This window comes from Phasianus colchicus, chromosome 1 (assembly GCF_987193195.1).
Source record: "Phasianus colchicus chromosome 1, bPhaCol1.hap1.1, whole genome shotgun sequence".
NCBI classification, from domain to species: domain Eukaryota; kingdom Metazoa; phylum Chordata; class Aves; order Galliformes; family Phasianidae; genus Phasianus; species Phasianus colchicus.
This window is the reverse complement of record NC_143436.1, coordinates 76,014,581-76,033,373: the sequence shown is the minus strand read 5'-3', so window position 1 is coordinate 76,033,373 and position 18,793 is coordinate 76,014,581. Positions and strand designations below refer to the sequence as shown.

The 18,793-nt window shown below is 41.3% G+C and overlaps 1 long non-coding RNA gene across 3 annotated transcripts in view; it reads right to left on the bottom strand.

The window, feature by feature from the left end:
- The window catches only part of LOC116231394 (uncharacterized), a 40,572-nt gene that overhangs the window by 12,064 nt on the left and 9,715 nt on the right, over positions 1 to 18,793 (bottom strand). For 2 of the 3 annotated variants that reach the window (XR_016470106.1, XR_016470104.1), the window contains exon 4: positions 16,684 to 17,685. This is a non-coding gene — a long non-coding RNA (uncharacterized LOC116231394). Of the gene's footprint in view, positions 1 to 1,316; positions 1,490 to 2,209; positions 2,349 to 16,683; positions 17,686 to 18,793 lie in introns of those variants that run through there. The other variant, XR_016470105.1, reaches the window with a different exon arrangement.

Here is an 18,793-nt window from a genome sequence, read left to right as displayed (position 1 = left end):
AAGGTTTATTGTTTCTGATACAAATAACAGCTTTCATCTCATTTATTTACTTTGAAATAGTTCACTACATTTATGTTTTTTGTGTTGTTCCCCCCTCCCCCCCCCCCCCAGATATTTGTTATCACAGGATGTTACTCATCTGAAGTCATTCGCAGTGTCTACAGCAAACCTACGACAGAGAGGTTTCCTGGGCCTCACTCACAAAATTAATCTTGTACTTGTGACTTGACCTTCAGAATTACAGGTCCACACACAGAAATTACTGCAGTGTGTATCACAGGTGCTAAAAGAATCACATATATTTTTTATTTGAAAGGTCTGTTTTCTATTACTATGCCTACAGCAGAAATGATGCATCCGGTTTACGGTCCTTGTGATGCAGAGTTCTGCTGTCTGAGAAGGCAACCACCACTACTCAGTTTCCTGTTACCTCTTCTGCACGCAGCCATGACTGACAGTGTGTGACCTTACGGTATTCCCAGTCTAACCTTGTCATACAACGACCATTACTATGCTTGCTTGGATACAAAATAAGAAAGATGAGAAGCAGAGCTGATATGCTGATGTTTCTTCCACTGTATTGGACATGCAGCCTCTGGCAGAGAGGTACAGAGTTAAGTTGAATAGGTCTTCAGGATTACTGAAGTCAAGTCCTACTACTGCCCCTTGCCACTCTTTGGCTGGTGAAGAATTCAGCGGTCTTTGCAGACTGTGAGATTTCTCTTACAGCAAATAAAATCATTTAGGTTGAACTGATGAATTTTGTTTCATTCCCTATCTTTATAGTCAGAATAAATATTATTCTCACAATGCTATAAAAGATAAATGCTATGCACTGGGAACAGAACTGATACTTCCCAAGGTTTGTACAGATGACTGACCTTCAAGGCTAGTCTCTTTTCCTGTAGAAAATATTTTCTACAGTACATTATAGTACAGTACAGTAAATTACATGTGAATATGTAGTTTGACAGCAACAGAAATGCTGATACTCCATTGATTTCATTTAAAAAACTGCCAATCAGTCACAGAGACTAGAAGAGACATCTGAAGGTCTGACACCCCCAGCTCAAGCACGCTGTTCAGAACTGTGTCCAGATGGTTTCTGGATGTCTCTAAGGAAGGGACTCCACAACATCTCTCTGGGTAACCTGTGCCAGTGCTCAGTTACCTGCACAGTGAGAAGGTGCTTCCTGATGTTTACGGGGAAACTTTTGCCTTTCAGTTTGTGTTCTCTGTCACTTACCCTGTCACTGGGCACCACTGAAAAGAACCTGACCCTGCCCTCTTTGCATCCTCCCTTCAGATGTACTTACCCAAACTAACAAGATGCCCCCCAGAGCTTCCTCTTCTCCAGGCTCCAGCTTTTTCAGTCTTTCCTCCTTCAACTTTGTGGCCCTTCACTGGTCTCTCTTCATTATGTCTTTGTCTCTCTTGTACTGAGGCACCCAGAACTGCGCATACTTCTTCAGCTCAGGCAAAACCATAGCTGAAAAAAGAGGGGAAGGATCATCTTGACCCTCTGGCAATACTTTGCCTAATGCAGCCCAGGATGCCAATGGCCTTCTTTGCAATGAGTGCACACTGCTGATTCATGCTCAGCGTGGTGTCCACCAGGACACCCAGAATCTTTTCTGCCAAGCTACTTTCCAGCCCAGCAGCCCTCAGTGTGTCTGGAGTTGCTCCTTCCCAGAGGCGGGACTTTACACTTGTCTTTGTTGTAACTGTTTTCTTCGTAGTTATTGGTGTTAGAATGTTGCTTAATTTTGCTTTGAGACAGTTGACTAACAGTTGTTGAAAAGCTATATAAATTTTTCTTGTATTCTTCCTCTGAGTCATTATCTGACACCACTGCTCCTGGGACCCTGTCAAGCAGGGAGTGCTGGAGTGCTCTCTTCAGAGGATTCATTAAGTGGAATGAGATAGCCTCCAACTAGACTTTGTGCCATTGGCCACTACTCTGTGGGCCCAAACTTCAGTCACATTTTACCACCTTACTGTGGATGACAAACATAGACAGGAATGTCAGTGGGGAAATTAAAAAAAAAAAAAAAAGAGAGAGAGGGAGAGAGAGAATTCATCTCAATTGTTGCAACTTTGCAACTTCATGTAGCTGAATTACTGTGAGCCTGTATAACACAGGAATTTAAAAGCTAAAGCACAGAATGTTACCTATGAATCTAAAACAAACCTATAAAAATATACTTACAAAGCAACAAAACAGCTTGTTTGAATGAGAATATTTTTACTTATTTGATCTTCACCCCAGTCTGCAATGCAGCAGTAGAGAAATGCAATGCAGACGAAACAGGTCTGTCATCTTAATACAGAAATTCCATCTCAGATTCCTGCAAAAGAGGCAGAAGGTTGAGTTTTTCACAGAAGTGAAAGTTCCTTAAAAGCTATCACAAAGACACAGAAAGTGACAGTACAGTATTGAAACTGGTAATTTGCATTTCATTTCAATAAAAATTGGGTGCATGCTTTTGTGAGTATTCCTTCACCTTCCTTCTGATACACCGTGCACCCAAACGTAACATCCACTGCCCATTTATAGCTTTTGAAGGAGGAAATTTTAAAGAGATTGAGCTCTTCAAACAAATATATACCTCTTCTCTCCTCTGAGCACTCAACAAGAAAATGCAAGCAATAGTCTTCCACTTCTCTCAACATAATTTTTGCCTGCCAACACATTGGCTACATTTGTCAAATTAAGTTGGTACACAAGAATGTACATAAATACTATTTCCCTTTAAAAGCTTAATCAGAAATACTTTTTCAGAGAATCACATAGAATCACAGTATCACTGAAACTGGCACAGTTCTCTGGAGAGGTATGTATCTCATTACACTGAAAAATATTTTGTGTACTATCTCTTAGATTCTTCATAGCTTGAAGATGATTTTACTACCAAAGTTCAAAGGCACTTTGCTGTCTTTTTGGAATGGATGTGATTTGGAATTATTCAAACAGTTGGCTGGGAATTGAAGAAGGTTGTACTATGACTTATGCAGGCCAACATTTAACATACCAGGATATTATGCCTATTTATCTCTGCTGAGAGGGGTAAATCCTATTCTCAACAGCCTCCTTAGCTCTTCGAGGCATCCTAAAATCCTAACTGGTCTCCCATCAGAGACCAATTTTGGTGAACTTTATAGAAATTGTTGGAACAGAACTGTCTTCCAGCAGAATCTTTTAGCTGGCCTACTTACAAATTTTTATAAATTTGTCACTCATAATGAAACAATAAAATAATAATAAAAATATTAACATAACATATCATTTTGGTTAAATTCAAATGCGGTTTTCCTTTTTGACTGATTGACAGAATAGAATAGCTGTTGATACATAAAGTGAAGAGTCTTAGAAAAACAGAAAAATTCTAGTGATGAATCTTCAAGGGTCAAGATAGTTGCCTGATGTTCCATTTCCCATAAGCAATTATGAGTTCATTTCATGTCTAATAGTTTTACACTGAGTTATCTAGGTGCTGATAATTGTTTTTTGACTTGTGGCCATGACGAAGTATGTCCGATCGCCTTAGCTTTTGATAAATACTTCCTTGCTTGACCTAAACACTGGTGCTTGAAAACTGTGGTGATGTCCAGGAGAAGCTTGAAAAGTATTAGTATTCGTGAAGAAGGACAATAAAAAGATGATGTACTGAAAAAAAAAAAAAAAATCAACAAAAAAAGTGCATGACAAAGGCTAAAGGTCAGAGGGAATAAAAGAAGATATTAAAATACACAGTATCAGACAATTCACTTCAGAATCTTCAGAATGAACATGGCAAAGTGCAGGAAATGAGAAGTATCTGTACTACTGTATCTGAAATAGTGGCATTTCTGAGAAGAACAGTGGAGATAAAAAAGAGCTTTGGGAGACCACTAAACAGAGTGTGTGCCTTCAGTCTATCACTGCCTATCAAGCCTAGCTTGTGCCTCCCTATAAAGATCTTCACTACACATTTGTTCCCTTTCTCTGCCTGTTCTCTTCTGCCAGCTCTCCACCTGATCTGCTTTGTTATTTATATTTCCTTTTCCTTTATTTATTCATCCTTTGATTTCCAGTCCATGCAGTTTAACTGGACTACTGCCATTATCTCGTACTTGAAATTATGCCAGATTGTCAATGTTTGAAGCCGTTCTTGCCCACTTCAACTAAAATCACCACAGTAGCACCTTCATTTTATCTTCTTTCCCCCAAAAAATATTTTAGGGAGAAGGATTTTATCAGCAGGAAATTTTTTTTCTCTTTTTCATGTAAGTTTCTCTTTAGCAACTCACATATCACTGATAGATGGAAGAAAATCTCTTTCCTTGATGTATAAAGCACAAATGGTTAGACTTTTTTATGTAGTGAGACCCTTCTTTTTCCAACAGTGAATCTGAACTGCCCAGGCCATGACCTGCAACTGTTGCTTTCTTCACATCATCCAACATTATCAAGAAGAATTTCATACTGTCATCTTATTAACAATCCGTATAGCTACTCATAAGCCACTACCAAGTGCTTTACCTCTTCTTCACCATATCCAACAAGCCCAGATTTCCTCAGAGGTTTTGCATCATAGCAGACTATCTTAGTAATATTCCACTGTACCGTCTCCAATGTATTCAACTCCTTATTGAGACAGGGGACTCAGAACTGGACACAGAATCAAAGATGGAGTCTTAATCTTATCACACAGAGAGATAAGTAATTTCACTTGGTTTAACCACATTACATTTAATATAGCTAATTATGCATTTTCTCTCTTATGTAGCAAGGAAGCATAATAAAGTTTTTTTAACCTAGCTTCACAATCTCCACCCTGTAAACTCAAAATGTTTTTCATCAGGACTGCTATGCAAGATTGCTTTGCAGTCAGTTTCTCAGTCTATTTCAAGTGTAGAACCTTGGGTTTCACCCAAGCTAATGACAAAATTGGAAATGGGTATGAATTTCCTGATGGCGAGCACTGTATTGTTGCAGCACTTGTCAATAATTACTGTTGATGGAAATCTGAAGTAATGAATGCTTCCATTACCATTTTCTCTTCAGTTCCACTACAGTTATATTAGTAATATGTTGTGATGTTCACATACACTTTATGCATAAAGTATTTAAATACTGAATGTTTTTGATATTTGGATTTTTTACAAATGTACTTTTACTATTACATCATTTTCTTTGTGCTGGTTAAGTTTTCCTTGAAATCTAACAAAAATGAGTCCATAAATGTGTTCCCGAGCTCAGTCTCAATGGTCAACTATAATTTTTAAATATTCTCAGGTTGAGTGTTCCTGTGAATTTCAATAAGTATAGGAAATTCTACTGAGGCTAATACCAGTTCTCTCCTGAAAATTTGACATTTTATCCCAGAAATAACAGTTTTCTCCCTGAAAATACAACATTTTTTCCCAGAAATACATGTTCCCTCCTGAAAATATGACATTTCCTGCTAAAAATACCAGTTTTCCTACTAGAAATATGACATTTCCTCCCAGAAGTATCAGGTTTCTCCAAATAATATGACGTTTTCTCCAAGAAATACCAGTTTTATCCCCAAAAATATGACATTTCCTCTCAGAAATAACAGTTTTTGCCAGAAAATATAAACATTTCTCCCAGAAATACCAACTTTCTCTAAAAAGATGACATCTCCTCCCAGAAATACCAGTTTTCTAACCCAAAATATGACATTTTCTCCCAGAAAAACCAGTTTTCTCACCCAAAATATGACATTTTCTCCCAGAAATACCAGTTCTCACCCAAAAGTATGACGTTTTCTCCCACAAATACCAGATTTCTACAAATAAAAAAAGACATTTTCTCCCAGAAATACGTTCTCTTCTGAAAAGATGACATTACTACCCGGAAATACCAGTTTTCTCCTCAAAAATATGAACTTTCCTTCCAGAAATAACAGTTCTCTCCCAAAAATATGACATTTTCTCCCAGGAATACCAGTTTTCTCTAAAAAAGATGACATTTCTTGCCAGAAATACCAATTTTCTGAGGAAAATATGACATTTTCTCCCACAAATACCAGCTTTCTCACCAAAAATAAGTCATTTCCTGCCTGAAATAACAGTTTTCCTAACGAAAAATGACGTATTTTACCCAAAATACCAGTTATCACCAAAAATCATAACATTTACTGCTGGAAATACCAGTTTTCTCACCAAAAATATGATATTTTTTTCCAGAAATACCAATTTGTAACCCAAAAAATGACATTTTCTCTCACAAATACAAGTTCTCTCCAAAAATATGTCATTTTCTCTCAAAAGTCACAGTTTTTGCCAGAAAATATGACAATTTCTCCCAGAAATGCCAGCTTTCTCTAAGAAGATGACATTTTCTGTCAGAAATAAGTTTTCTAACACAAAACATGACATTTTCTCCCCAAAAAACAATTTACTCACCAAAAATATGACATTTCCTCTCAGAAATAACTGTTTTCCACAGAAATTGTGACATTTTCTCCCAGAAATACCAGTTCTCTCCCCAAAATATGACGTTTTCTCCCACGAATACCAGATTTCTACAAATAAAAAAAGACATTTTCTCCCAGACATACAAGCTTTCTCCAAAATATATGACATTTCCTGCCAGAAATACCAGTTCTCTCCCCAAATTATGACATTTTCTCCTAGAAATACCAGTTTTCTCACCGAAAATATGGCATGTTCTCCCAGAAATTCCAGTTGTCTCATAAAAATATGACATTTTCTCCCAGACATGCCAGTTTTTGTCAAAAATATGACATTTTCTCCTAATAATACCAGTTTTGTCCAGAAAAATAAGACATTTTCTCTTAGAAATACCAGTATTCTCTCAAAAAATATGGCATTTCCTCTCAGAAATAACAGTTTTGCTTAGAAAATACGATCATTTCTCCCAAAAATGCCAGCTTTCTCTAAAAAGATGACATTTCCTGCAAGAAATAATAGTTTTCTCCCCAAACACATGACATTTCCTGCCAGAAATACCAGTTCTCTCACAATAATATGTCGTTTTCTCCCAGAAATCCCAGTTTTCTTCCTGAAAAGATATTTTCTCTGAGGAATACCATTGTTTTCAAAAAAATATAACATTTTCTCCCAGAAATACCAGTTTTCCCCTCAAAAATATGACATTTCCTGCCTGGAATAAGAGTTTTCTCTCCAAAAATGCATTATTTTCTGCCAGAAATACCAGTCTTCTCCTGAAATCTGACATTTTCTGCCAGAAATACCAGTTTTCGCAGAATCACAGAATCACAGAATGGCCAGGGTTGGAAGGGACCTCAAGGATCACGAACCTCCAACCTCCCTGCCACACGCAGGGCCACCAACCTCCCCATTTAATGCTAGACCAGGCTGCCCAAGGCCCCATCCAATCTGGCCTTGAACACCTCCAGGGATGGGGCAGCCACAACCTCTCTGGGCAGCCTGTTGCAGTACCTCACCACTCCCTCTGTTAAGAATTTCCCCCTGACATCCAACCTAAATCTCCCCTCCCTCACCTTAAAACCATTTCCCCTCGTCCTGCAGTTATCTACCGTTTCAAATAGTTGTATCCCCTCCCCTCTGTAGGCTCCCTTTAGGTAATGAAATGCTGCAATGAGGTCACCCCGCAGCCTACTTTTCTCCAGGCTGAATAAGCCCAGCTCCCTCAGCCTGCCTTCATAGGGGAGGTGCTCCAGTTCCTTGATTATCTTTGTGGCCCTCTTCTGGACCCTCTCCAAAAGCTCCCTGTCTTTTTTGTACTGGGGGCCCCAGACCTGGACACAGTATTCCAGATGGGGCCTCACAAGAGCAGAGTAGAGGAGAACAATCACCTCCTTGTCCCTGCTGGCCACCCCTCTTTTGATGGATACCAGAATATCATTTGCTTTCTGAGCTGCAAGGGCACACTGCTGGCTCATATTTTTTCATTTATCAAGATCCCCAGGTCCTTCTCCACAGGGCTGCTCTCAAGGACCTCTCCTTCCAGTCTGTATGGATGCCTGGGATTCCTCCGGCCCAGGTGCAAAACTCTGCACTTTGCCGTGTTGAACCTCATCAGGTTCACCCGGGCCTACCTTTCTAGCCTCTCGAGGTCCCTCTGAATGGCATCCTTTCCTTCAACCATGTCGACCACACCACTCAGCTTGGTGTCGTCAGCAAACTTACTGAGGGTGCACTAGATTCCATCATCGATGTCACTGATAAAGATGCTAAAGAGCACTGTCCCAAGACAGACCCCTGGCCGACGCCACTTGTTACCCGCCTCCACCTGGACATAGAACCATTGATGACCACCCTCTGTCTGCAGCCTTTCAACCAGTTTCTTATCCATCAAGTGGTCCACCCATCAAATCCACATCCCTCCAATCTGGAGATGAGGATGTGATGGGGGACCATGTCAAAGGCCTTGCTCAAGTCCAGGTAAATGACATCGGTCACCTTTCCCTTGTCCACCAATGCCATCACTACATCATAGAAGGTCACCAGATTGGTCAAGCATGACCTTCCTCTGGTGAAGCTGTGTTGGGTGTCTTGGATCACACGCTCATTCCTCAAGTGATCAAGCATGTCATCCAGGATGATCTGTTCCGTGATCTTCCCAGGCACAGAAGTGAGACTCACCCAGGCACTGTAGTTCCCGGGGTCCTCCTTGCTCCCTTTCTTGTAAATGAAGGTGATGTGACCCTTCCTCCAGTCATCCAGGATCTCACCTGACAGCCACAACTTTTCAAATATGATGGAGAGTGGCTCAGCAACCACCTCACCCAGCTCCTTCAGAACCCTGGTATGCACGCCATATGACCTCATAGACTTGTACACATTCAGTCTCATGAGGTGGTCTTGGACCTGCTCTGACCTCACAGTGGAGGGGAATTTACCACCCCGGTCCCCACCTAGAGTTTTAGGGATGCAGGGCTCAGGGACGTGAAAAATACTGGAATCCTGGCAGCCAGTGAAGACCAAGGCAAAGAACTCATTCAGTACCTCAGCCTTCTCTTCATCCGTTGAAGCCAGTTCTCCTTTTACATTTACCAAAGGAGGTACACTCGCTTTGGCCTGTTTCTTCTGGCCAATGTACCTGTAGAGAGTCTTCCTATTGTTTTTCACATCCCTCGCCAAGTTCAGTTCTGCCTGTGCCTTAGTTTTCCTGACCCACGTCTGCAAGTCTGGATGGCATCTCTGTGTTCTTCCCAGGTGACATGCCCTTGTTTCCAGAGCTTGTACGCACCTTTCTTTGCCGTCAGCGTGCCAAGCAGGTCCTTACTGAGCAACACTGGCTTCCTATCTCCTCTGCCTGCTTTTTTATTCAGAGGGACAGAGTTCTTGCACTCTCAGGAAGGCATCCTTGAAGAGTAACCAGTTTTCTCACCAGAAATATGACATTTTCCTACAAGAAATAACAGTTTTCCACAGAAAATATGACGATTTCTGCCAGAAATACCATCTTTCTCTACCAAAATAAGACATTTCCAGCCTAAAATACCAGTTCTCTCACAATAATATGACGTTTTCTCCCTGAAATACCAGTTTTCTCACCAAAAATATGACATTTCCTCCCAGGAATAGCAGTTTCTTCCAAAATTACATCATTTTCTCCAAGAAATACATGTTCTCTCCTGAAAATATGATATTTTCTCTCAGAAATACCAGTTCCCTCCTAAAAAATATGACCATTTCTCCCAGAAATACCAGCTTTCTCTAAATAGATGACATTTCCTGCGAGAAATAACAGTTTTCTCACCAAAAAAGATGACATTTTCTCCCAGAAATGCCTGCTTTCTCGCCAAAAATATGTCATTTCCTGCCTGAAATAAGTTTTCCCACCCAAAATATGACATTTTTTCCCAGCAATACCAGTTCTCTCCCAAAAGTATGACGTTTTCTCCCATGAATACTACTTTTTTTACGGAAAAAAATGACATTTTCTCCCAGAAATACATGCTTTGTCCAAAAAATGACATTTCCTGCCAAAAATAACAGTTTTCTCACCAAAAATATGACATTTTCTGCCAGGAATACCAGCTTTCTCAACAAAAATATGACATTTTCTCCGATACATGCCATCTTTTGTCAAAAAATATGACATTTTCTGTCGGAGAAAAGACCACGGGAGACAAGTCTCATGCTATCATGATCAACAGGTCTCAACTTTATTAAGTATATCGTGGCTATAGCCAAGAGCCTCAGGAGATAGCCAAGGCTGACCACTGGGATTTCAGAGTGGAGCATACACAGGGTCTGAAGAGTGCTACACTCCAAATGAAAAGGAGATATTAGCTGCATATGAGGGGGTTCAGGCTGCTTCTGAAGTAGTCAGTAGTGAAGTGCAGCTCCTTCTAGCACCTCGACTGCTAGTGCTGAACTGGATGTTCAAGGGAAAGGTTCCCTCCACCCATCATGCTACTGATGCCACTTAGAGTAAGTGGATTGCATTGATTACACAATGACCTTGGATGGGGATCCTCAGTCATCCAGGAATCTTAGAGGTGATCATGGACTGGCCTGAAGGCAAAAAGTTTGGAACATCACCAGGAGAAGAGGTATCGCGTGCTAAAGAGGCCCCACCATACAGTGAACTACCAGAAAATGAAAATAAATATGCTGTTTGCTGATGGATCATGTCATACTGTGGGGAAACATTACAGATGGAAAGCTGCTGTGTGGAGCCCTACAAAAAAAACTGCGAAGGCCACTGAAGGAAAAGGAGAATCAAGCCAATTTGCAGAGGCAAAGGCAGTCCCAGCTGGCCTTAGTTGCTGCTGAATGGGAGAGGTGGCCAATACTTTAGTTTAATACTGATGGTGGCAAGTGCCTTATGGAGGTGGTTACGGTAGTGGGAACAAAACAAGTGGCAATGAAAGGATAAACTTATTTGGGCTGTTGATCCTTGGAAAGACAACCACTGGGTGGTTTGAAACATGCACAGTACCCCATGCTATCTCCTGAAACACCTTATTAGGTCTCAAGAAACAAGTCCTGTGGCGACATGGCATTCCAAAAAGAATTGAATCAGATAATGGGGCTCATTTCAAAAATCATCTTATAAATATTTGGGCTAAAGATCATGGCATTGAGTGGATGTATCATATCCTCTATCATTCACCGGCTTCTGGTTAAACTGAATTGAATACAATGGGTTGTTAAAAACTATGTTGAAAGCAATGTGTGGTGGAACATTTAAGCACTGGAGGAAGCATTTGGCAGAAGCCACCTGGTTTGTCAATACTAGAGGATCTATCAATTGTGATGGCCCTATCCAATCCAGCTTCCTAATACTGTTGAGGGAGATGAGGTCCCTGTGGTACCTGCAAAGAGTCTGTTGGGAAAAGCGGCTTGGGTCCTTCCAGCTTCTGGAAAGAGCTAACCTCTCAGTGGTACTCTTTTTGCCCAGGGACCTCGGTCCACTTGGTAGGTGATGGAGAAAAATGTGTACCACAAGAGAATATGATGTTGGGGGAGTGTAGTCAGTAATTATATGTATATATATGTATATAGACATGTGTGTGTAATGCATTTTAATTATTGTTTTTTGTACATATGTATATATATTAAGCATGATGTAGTGATCGGTGCGGAATGTCATGGTTTTATAATTTTGTTATTGGTATTCCACATCATAACATCATGTAAAGCATGGATAATTAGAGAGTTAATACTCCAGTTCCGTGGACTGACAACTTTTCAGATACCTGGTTCTCATAAAAGAACTACATATCTCAGCGGACTTCATGTTCAGAGAGGAAGATAAGCCACAGGAGGAAGTTATGGGATCTTACTCTCTGTCTCGCTCTCTTGCTTGCTGCCTGGCAGTGTGTGTGGGTACTCCCTAGCCATGCGCCTTCAGTTCAAAGTGGGCCTTTCGGGTTTGGACACTCTCTCATTTTATTTATTAGCCTCAATTTCAATTATATTGTTTTATATTGCATTACATTCTAATATCATATTTAGTAAAATAAAGTTTTCCTCCTTAGATCGTTGCTGCTGCTCTGTTTTTGGGCCCAGATCTCATTTCCCCATCCTTCCCCTTTTCCCTTCTCATTTTGGGTCCAGGGGGCCTAACAGGCCTGCTGCCACCTGTCATGGGCACAGATTGATCTAGATAACTCCTGAACAATTTTAGAAAACAGGAACAACCTGTGTCCTTCCCCTGAGCAGATAAGGTGAGTTCTGTCAAGTCTCTGTATTAGGTAGATAAAGGAAGTTCTGCTCTGAAACATCTAATTTTATACAAGCAAATACTGTGCAGTCAACGTATTCTGCTCACAAAAAGAAGCAAAAATGCTTCTAATAGATTCTTGGCAATAACAAGAAATCTCAATTATGCCAAAAACAAAAAGAAGAGTTGAATTCACCCAACCATTGAGGGACTATACAGCACTCCTTCTCAGGAAACATCCTAGATCTAAGAGGTGGTCTCCTTTCAGTGGCTGGCCGTTATATGGGCTTCACCCTAGGTCCGTGCCTTCTGGTCACATGAGAAGCAAAGGTGCAAATAACTTGCCTGGGCTCCTGCCAATGGTTTCTGGGCCAGTTAGGCCTAGTTCCATGACAAATGGGGTAGGGGGACACATGGCCCAGGAGATGGGGGAGGGGAGAAAAGGGAAAAAGTAGGGAGATAGGTCTAAAAATAAAACAGTGGCAACAAGCTAATGGAGAAAAACTAATTTACTAAATATGATATCGGAATGCAAGATAACACAATATAATACAATATAGGAATTGAAGATAATAAATCAAGTAAAATGAGGGAGAAAGTATCCAAAACCAAAGGCCTTACTCTAATACTGAAGGCAAAATGGCTAGGGAGCGCACCCCACAGAAATGAGCAGTAAAAGAGAGTCTTGTTACTTGAGAGCAGTTTTATCTTTCCATCTGAACGGAAAATGAATACAGAACAGTGAAAGTCTTCTGGGATATGTAGTTCTCTTCTGAGAGCCATGTACCCAGAAAAACTGTCAATCCATGAAACTGGAGGATTAACTCTTTAACTCCCAGTGCTCTGCGTGATGTTATGATGTAGAACACTAATAACAAAAAACATAAAATCATGACATTCCACCACTTATTTCACATCACTACATAATATTTAAAACATATGCAAACAAACAATAATTAGCATGCATTAAACACACACACACAAATATACATACATGGATTTACTGACTGCACTCCCCCAACATCAAATTCCCTTGTGGTACACATTGAACATCCCCATTTTTCTGCATCACCCACCGAGTTGACCCAGGTCCCTGAGCAAACACAATTCCATGGAGAGTTTTCCCTTTCCAGAAGCTGGAAGGGCCTGAATCACTTTTCCTGATATGCTCTTTACACATAATATGGTGTTTCAGAAGGTAGCATGGGGTACTGCTCATGTTTCAAACCACCCAGTGGTTGCCTCCACCATGGTAAGTACATAACACTTACCTTCATGAGTTAATGGCAAGGTGATGTAGTCAACCTGCTACACCTTCTTACTTTTGCCATGGCCCTTTCCCCAGAGAGGTTTCATCCTCTTGGCTTGTTTAATTGCTGCACAAATTTCAGTCATGAATAGCCGGTGCAATAGCATCTAAAGTTAAGTCTAACCCTTGTTCTCTAGCCGACTTATATATTACAACTCTTCCTTGAAGGCCTGAGGTCTCATGGACCCAGTGAGCTAGAAATAATTCTTTGTTCTACTAGTCCAAGTCTATCTGAGCCACCTCAATTTTGGCAGCTTGACCTACGTGATGGTTATTTTGTTGCTTTTCAGTAGCCCCCCTCTTGGGTACATGAGCATCTACCTGGCGCACCTTTACGACCATATTCTTTATTCGAGCAGCAACGTCTTTCCATACTTCAGCAGCCTAAATAGGTTTACCCCTCCGTTACCAGTTGTTCTGTTCCCACTGCTGTAACCGCCTCCATAAGGCATTTGCCACCATCCATGAGTCATAGTATAAAATTACTAGTATAAAGATAAAGCATTGGCCACCTCTCCCGTTCAGCAACATCTAAGGCCAGCTGGACAGCCTTTACCTCTGTGAACTGACCTGATTCTCCTTTTTCTTCAGTGGCCTCTGCAACTTGTCATGTGGGGCTCAGCAGATTTCCATGTGCGATGCTTCCCCACAATACAACATGATCCATCTGTGAACAGGGCAAATTTTTCGTTTTCTGGTAGTTCACTGTATGGTGAGGCCTCTTTAGCATGTGATACCTCTTCTCCTGGTGATGTTCCAAACTTTTTGCCTTCAGGCCAGTCCATGGTCACCTCTAAGATTCCTGGATGGCTGAGGTTCCCCATCCAAGGTCACTATGTAATCAATGCAATCCACTTATTCCAAGTGGCATCAGTAGCATGATGGGTGGAGGGAACCTTTCCCTTGAACATCCAGTTCAGCACTGGCAGTCGAGGTGCTAGAAGGAGCTGCACTTCACTGCTGACTACTTCAGAAGCAGCCTGAACCCCCTCATATGCAGCTAATATCTCCTTTTCATTTGGAGTGTAGCACACTTCAGACCCCCTGACGCTCCACTCCAAAATCCTGGTGGTCAGCCTCAGGTCTCTCCTGAGGCTCGTTGCTACAAACTCCAAGTGGGACCTTTCTCTCCAGCAGCAGGTAGAGGATGTTCCCTACAACCTGTCCTGTCTGTACTGGATCCAGGGCCATGGCATGGGCTATCTCTTGTTTAATTTGCTCAAAATCCTGCTGCTGCTCAGGACCCCATGAAAAATTATTCTTCCATGTCACCTGATGAAGGGGGCTTACAATGAGGCTATAGTTTGGAACATGCATTCTCCAAAAGCCCACTACACCCAGAAAAGATTATCTCTCTCTTTCTAGTGGGTGGAGATATAGCAGTGATTTTGTCAATCACATCTGCTGGGATGTTACAATGCCCATTTTCCACTTTATACCTAGGAACTGAATTTCCGGGGCAGGTCCTTTCACTTTGCTTTGCTTAATAGCAAAACTAGCTTGCAGAAGAATTTTGATTATTCACTCTCCTTTCATGAAAACTTCTGCTGTACCACCCCACACAACAATATCATCAATGTGTTACAGGTGCTCAGGAGCACTGCTCTGTTCTAATTTTCTCTTATTATCTCCCACCGAGTGACCTTCAGTATCCTGCAGAGAAGCACTGGTCCTGTCTGGGTTCTCTGGGGCACTCTTATCCCCTGAAATTTCATAGCAAGATTACACAGTCATCTCTCTGCTATCTGAGATTATGGTCACATAGGAAACCTCAAGTACTGGAAAAAAGCAAACAAACAGATCAAATGGTTCTTTTGGGCCACACTTTAGAGCTGAATATTCTTAACATATAGGGTGTACTGAGGCATGCAGACCTTCTTGATACATCCAACTATATTAAGTCCATTACTGTATTTCAATTCCAATACCAAAAGAGACAGAGAGGTGTAAGGGAGGTTTTTTTGAGCTGCTACATCAGTAAGTAATGTCAAGCATCTAATGGGGTGCTGAGTACAGTCTGGCTTCTCACCATCAAATGGCCCCACAATCAGTAACTCCAATAAACTTGGCCAGCCAACCAGCTACTGCTAGTGGTACATTTGATTAGGGCAATATCCTCCCTAGGCAGCTTGCTGGCAGTCCCTTGCCAATAATAGATGTTCCTCTCTCCATCCTATGCATGGAAATGCAAACTACCATAACATTACCATACCTGTGCTAGGTAGTGCTTATTGGCATGCGTATAGGAACTGTTGAGTCATGGCCTGAACCGCTGATTGATCACCTGGAGGTCAGCCCCAGGAGCATAGCTGAAGGCAATTCACCTGCGTGACCGAAAGGGGTGGAGTCTGGCTCCACCTGTCCTAGACCCCATTTAAGGGCTGACTGCCACCATTCCTGGTAGAGTTTTTCCCTGCAAACCTGGAATCTTCTGATTTGGGTAAGCAATCTCCTTCCCTTCCTGCACCTTTCTATCATGTTCAACATCTCATCATATTGAGCTGCCCAATTGCTACAGCCCGGGTCATAATGATCTGGGTGATTTGATGCGTCTCACTAGCGCTCTGAGATCCACACTGCTGGGAAGCTCAAGGATATAATGTTGATTGTAAATGGTGGCAGATGAAAGAAGAGAATCCATTTCTACTTCTGTCTTTGATCCCTAAACTCCTCATCTGAAGAACCAGTTCATGACTTTCACTCTCATATTCTTCATGTGGTGTTTATCTCTTTAGGGGAGGAATCAAATCTAATGATTTATTTCTCTATTACAGCTGGTGATGAGGTTTTCCACCAGTGAAAATATGGAGAGCCATCATCTAAGAATTCATACGAAAATGAACAGGTTTTTACCTTTACATTCACCAACAGAGAGCCCAAATGGGACAGAAATCATTCAGAAACTGTGCTTGTGGCAAGGGTTTTGATGGGCATTATGACCTGACTCAGCATCAGTTGGTTCAAGCTGGAGAAAAGCCTTATCTCTGTGTGGGAAGAGTTGGAGTCGCTTCAGCAAGAAATTAGCAGCTGAACAGAGCAATGTTTACAGCGACTCCTGCAGGGCATCCTTCACTCTTCTATTAGAGATAGGATAAAGGAAAGAATAATCCAAGCAGGTCTGGGAAATCCTGCAGAGAACTTAAGGCACAGACACTACAGACAACAATGTGATATTGCTCCAGTGCATGGAGTAACAATGCCCTATCTTCGTTTTCTAAGAATCACTAACGAGGGAGGAGGAGGTATACTCACATGGTGAAATGAAGTTATAAAAAACAGCAGGGTGTATGGGGACAGTAGGGTAGCAAAAGTGGGGCATCAGCCACATTAGGATCTTTGCAGAGTTAAAAGAAAGTATCTCGGTGCTGGGCTGGTGTCTAGCTTGGGCATCTGGAGCAGATGCCCAAAACAGAAAGGCAATTTTACCCTTGTGGAGCTCTGAGGAAGCATAATATTACATATTCTAGAACTGTTATAATCATTATTTGCCCTTTATTAGTCCTTGTGAGCTGTAGCTTCTAATCACTCAAGATCCAGGACCTTACACAGTTGGTTGCTTTCACCTTCTGTCCCTTGGTGGAAATCAAATATCTGGACCTCCTATCCACCAACTTAGAGTTGTGACAAGCTAACATTTTAAACATTTCATCTTCATTTCTTTTTCCCTGTGATGGTTTGGGGACTGTAATTCATCCATCCTATGCAATGTGATAATTTCAGAAGAGATTCTCACTGAGAGAAATGCATCACGAGCACAGGACAAAGATGTGGTTTCTGCCTCAGTCAGTTTACAACATAAGCCTTCAATGTAATGTACCAAGTTTTTTTTCTAAGGTAGAAAAAGCACTCTTTTATAAGGTCATTCTGCTTTTATATTTTACTTGCGGTATTATTCTTGTGCTACTATTAATTAAATGCAAAGAAAAATAAAAATATCACTGTATGAATCATTCAAAGGCCCTTTTTATGAGTTAAGGACAAAAGTTTGCTTCACGAGAACTGTGTTTTTACTCATACAAAACAATCCCTCATCAGTCTGCCCTTCCAACAACAGCACCATGGCTCCAGACAAATTACACTTAAACAGCACTGTTATGGATGGTAGCATGTTGTACAATGGAAGGTCACATCTGAGCGCTCTGCTTTGATCACTCACCATATGGGAAAGGTTTCATTTTTGCATGATTGAGTTATGGGAGTGAGAGGCATTAAGAATCCTCTGCTGATATACAGTGTTGGACTACAGAAAGAAGAAAGAATACAAAGGAGTTAGTATACTGTTTCTATATCACAGCATCACCTTTGGTAGTTCTATTGCTGGATCCGCAATGGCCCAGAACAATGTATTTACCTACTGGGACTAAAGGACTTCTCCCCCACCCTTCCATTAAGACTAATTGTCAAAACACTGGTCCTTGGGAGATTTGGTAATATTATGGAGCTGCACATCTTACTCCTTACAAGGGACTGACTGCCAGCGGAAGTCTGAGTTGGATGTCTGTGGCCTGTGTCAGGAATTGATCCTACAGGAGATGATATGTGACTGAGCTTGCTTCTACCCATTGTTCATGGCAGTTTTAAGGACAACAGGCCACTCCTGTGGAGGTGATTTCAGGAACACGTGATCACTTTTCTACCAGTAAATGTGGGGGCTATTAAAAAATTAATATATATATATTTTTTTTTTTAAATTAAGGCCTTTCAGAGTGGTAGCATGGACAGCGTAGCTGTATTTTGGTCTTGTGCCACCATGGGTCAGAAAAGAACCTGTATTTTCAAGGACTAAAAAGGTCACTGATAATAAGAATCAAAACTGGATAAGAGTTGGGTTAGAGCAACTCCTACTGAAGTCTGCAATCAGCACTGTGCTCTTAAGGTAGGTCCTAATCAAGCTGTGTTATGCTAGCCAATACTGCGCAGTTTCTTAGGATAACATATACTTTGGCCTGATTTACTAGGGGAGGGGTGAAAGAGGCAAAGTCCAAGGGAGAATTGTTTCTCTTCTTCTTGTGAAGAACAGCAGTAGGATTTGCTTCCTGTCCCCAACAACCCCTCTTAAGGACAGCTTCTTTAGACTAAAGCTGATTCCCTGTCCACAGACAGAGCAAGAAGTTAGTTGCAGCCTCCCACACCTCGCTGTGTGTGAGAAGTAGATCAAGTTTTTGCATTAGAAAACTAAGCACTAAGGTATAGACCTTTACTAAACTTTCTTACAAAATGGCAGCAGGGGTTGTTGTCTACAATGAGATGTTGAGGCAGAGCCTAATATAAGCTAGAGTGAGTCTGCCAGGTATTCTGTTTTTCAGAACATTCTGACCAGGTGGGTAAACACTTATGGATCCACCTAC